This window comes from Muntiacus reevesi, chromosome 21 (assembly GCF_963930625.1).
Source record: "Muntiacus reevesi chromosome 21, mMunRee1.1, whole genome shotgun sequence".
NCBI lineage: Eukaryota > Metazoa > Chordata > Mammalia > Artiodactyla > Cervidae > Muntiacus > Muntiacus reevesi.
In genome coordinates this window covers 47,247,045-47,250,739 of record NC_089269.1, presented here as the reverse complement: position 1 = coordinate 47,250,739, position 3,695 = coordinate 47,247,045, and the positions used below count along the sequence as shown (strand labels likewise).

At 43.0% G+C, this 3,695-nt stretch overlaps 1 pseudogene; it reads right to left on the bottom strand.

Annotated features, from left to right (window-relative positions):
- Positions 1-2,155: 2,155 nt before the first annotated feature.
- Positions 2,156-2,959, bottom strand: LOC136152348 (BAR/IMD domain-containing adapter protein 2 pseudogene; annotated as a pseudogene).
- Between the last annotated feature and the right edge of the window lie 736 nt (positions 2,960-3,695).

Genomic DNA, 3,695 nt, shown 5'->3' with positions numbered 1-3,695 from the left:
TGAAATGATACAAAGGAATGGTCACGTGTTTAACCACGTGCTCTGACCAGGGTATATAAGCGTCCCTCCACACGAGCTGACATCCTCACTCAGGACCTGGTCTTGAACAGCAAACCGGACTCACCCCTGACACCATGTGCCGTTGCAGCCACTACTACGGAGGCCTGGGCTACGGCTACGGAGGCCTCGGCGGCCTGGGCTTCGGCCGTGGCTGCGGATGCGGCAGCTTCCGCAGGCTGCGCGTTGGCTCTGGCTTTGGAGGCTACGGATGTGGCTGTGGTTTTGGAAGCTTTGGCTCTGGCTGCTGTCACCGTCCACTGTTCTTTAGAAGATGTGGTTTCTCCAGTTTCTACTAAACTCAGGCTCCAACATCTGCTACCATGAGTGGATTTGACATAACATTATTCAATCGATGAATCGAGATAACCCTAGTTCTATATACACTCAAACCTTAAGAATTTCAGATAATTTATTATTTATTTATTAGTTATAAGCTTCTTTGTCCCGTGTTTGCTGGAATTTGTTAGCTTGGGCCCTAACAAATGACTGATGTCGACGACCAATAAATTATCTAATTGGAAATGCAAAGTATGGCTCTTTGGGTTTCATTTAACTCAATATGTGTACATACCTGTGTATAATTTTTCTATGTGTCAATTATAAATACAAGGATTATCTTTAATATTTTCATAAAACATGTCATGTTAGATATACCTATGTATAACTGATAGTCATCTGCATTATTAAAACTGTAGTCAGAGAATACTCGCATTTCACAAATCTTAAAATCCACTGTCTAAATTTTTAGGAAAAATAAGCTCTGCTTTTCTGTGAATCTATTAAATATAATGTGTGTTGTAATGTTGTCCTATATTCATCATCTTCTGCTTTCATCTAGTTTGTTATGCATGTAAGATAAGACTGAGTAAAATGATCTAAAAGTCATTAAGAAACTGGATAGTAAAAATATGAACTTGGCCACTCAACTCACTACACTGAAGTGTTTGCAATTCTGTAAGAACTCATTGGAAAAAACTCTGATGTTGGAAAAGATGAGGGCAGGAGGAGAAGGTGACAGCAGAGAATAAGGTGATTGACTGGCATCACCAGCTCAATGGATATGAGTTTGAGGAAACTCTAGGAGATAGAGAAGGACAGGGAAGCCGGGCCTACTTCAGTTCATGGGGTCACAAAGAGACGGACATGATTTAGTGACTGAACAACAATAAAAACAAAAGCACTAAATGCACAGAAATATTATTAAGGAGCAAACAATTTGTAACTGATCAAAATTTCCATTTGATAAATTTAAAAAATCATATAAAGAGGAAGGTAAATAAAACATTATGCTTTCAAACACAATCATTTCTTTGCAATATAAGAAATGGGGAATAGTTAAAATTCCAGATTTTCTAAATTGTTTTCCAAAAACTTAATGATATCTTCAGATAATGATATAAACCAAATAATATTTGGTATAAATGGGCAAATATAATTTTAAAAAGAGCTTTCTGGGTGGCTCAATGGTAATGAATTATTTGCCAAGGCACAAGATGTGTGTTAGATGTTTGGGTCAGGAAGATCCCCTAGAGTTGGGCAACTCACTCCAATATTCTTTTTGGGAAAATCCCATGGAGAGATGAGCCTGGCAGGCGATGACCCATTGGGTCACAGAGAGTCAGATATGACTGAAGCAACTGAGTATGCACCCATGCAATCAGGTAATAGTTCCTAGTATATGGACGAACTCTACTGTCGTTCAGTGCCTCAGTCATGTCCAACTCTTTGGGACACCATGGACTGCAGCACACCAGGCTTCCCTGTCCTTCACCCTTTACTGGAACTTGCTCAAACTCATGTCCATTGAGTCAGTGATGTCATTCAACCACCTTGTCCTTTGTTGAGCACTTCTCCTCCTGCCTTCAATCTTTCCCAGCATCAGGGTCTTTTCTAATGAGTTAGCTCTTCTCATCAGGTGGCCAAATGACTAGAGCTTCAGCTTCAGCATCAGTCCTTCCAAAGAATATTCAGGACTGATCTCCTTCAGGATGGACTGGTTGAATCTCCTTGCAGTCCCAGGGACTCTCAAGAGTCTTCTCCAACACCACAGTTCAAAAGCATCAATTCTTTGTTGCTCAGCCTTTTTTATTTTATTTTATTTTATTTTTCTTTTGGCGCAGGCCTGCTGCCATAGTGGCAGCTTCTGTGCCAGCAGCTCCTTGCCCTTGGAGTGGTAGGCGGCGGAGTTCTTGGCCACGGCGCACTGCTTCTCCACCAGGAAGCAGAACCTCCTCCTCTCCTCGGTGAGGGCGGTCTTGTAACCGTCGGACACGTAGCTCTCCAGCTCACCCTGCTTGTTGCCGATGGCGTCGATGTACTGCAGCTCCTTGTCCGAGTATTTCTGGGGGTTTTTGCTCCCTTGGCTCTTTTTGCGGAGTTTCTTCAGCTCAGCTTGGCACTTGTCCAGTGCATCACCTTTGCTCCTCTGCTCCGTCTGGTATTTCTTCAGTGCAGCACTCAGGTACCTGGAGTCCAGCTCCACCTTCTGCTCCAGCTGCGTGAGCAGCTCATTGTGAAAAGACTTCAGCATTTCTTCCAGCTGATTCTGAATCTGTCTGTGGACTTCGGCCATCTGGAAGAGAACATCCCCGAGTTCTTTGGAGCCCTGGCTCTCACTGGCCAGCTCGCCCATCTTCACCAGGGCGTCAAAATAGCCTTTGGCAGCATACGTCACACCTGCCAGCGCCTTCTCGTAGTTCTTGCCCATGGCGATGAAGTTCCGCAGGCTGGGGTTGAACTGTTCCATGATGGTCTTGTAGACATTTTCCGTGAGCCGGTGCATCTCCTCCGAGCGAGACAGTGACATGGTGCTCGTCCGACTGCACCACTGACCAAAGCAGGGGCGCAAGTAGCGGCGACTGCGGACGCGACGAGGAAACCTAACAAACAGCGCACGGAGCGGGACCAGGAGCCTCAGCCTTTTTTATTGTTGAACTCTCACATTCATATATGGCTATTGGAAAAATCATTGCTTTGATATATGGACCCTTGTTGGCAAAGTAATGCCTGTACTTTTTAATATGCTGTCTAGGTTTATCATAGCTTTTCTTCCAAGGAGCAAGCATCTTTTAATTTCAAGGCTGTGGTCCCAATCTGTTGTGATTTTGGAGCCCAAGAAAATAAAGTCTGTCACTGTTTTCATTGTTTCCCCATCTATTCGCCAGGAAGTGATTAGACCAGATGCCATGATCTTAGTTTTCTGAATGTTGAGTTTTAAGCCAACATTTTTGCTCTCCTCTTTCACTTTTATCAAGAGGCTCTTTAGTTCTTCTTTGCTTTCTGCTGTAAGAGTGGCGTCATCTGTATATCTGAGGTTATTGCTATTTCTCCTGACAATCTTGATTCCAGCTTGTGCTTCATCCAACCCAGCATTTTCCATGATATTCTGCATGGAAGTTAAATACACAGGATGACAACATACAGCCTTCATGTACTCCTTTCCCAATATGGAACCAGTCTGCTCTTACATTTCCGGTTCTAACTATGAACATACCCTATACGGCTAAAAATTAAAGCTGCCATCAATGTCATTAGAAGTATTGTGTATGATACTTCTAGTCAAATATATTGTCATATTTTATTACATCCTACTTCATGATTCAATTAAGTTTTTCTAAGAGACACATTTTGAATTA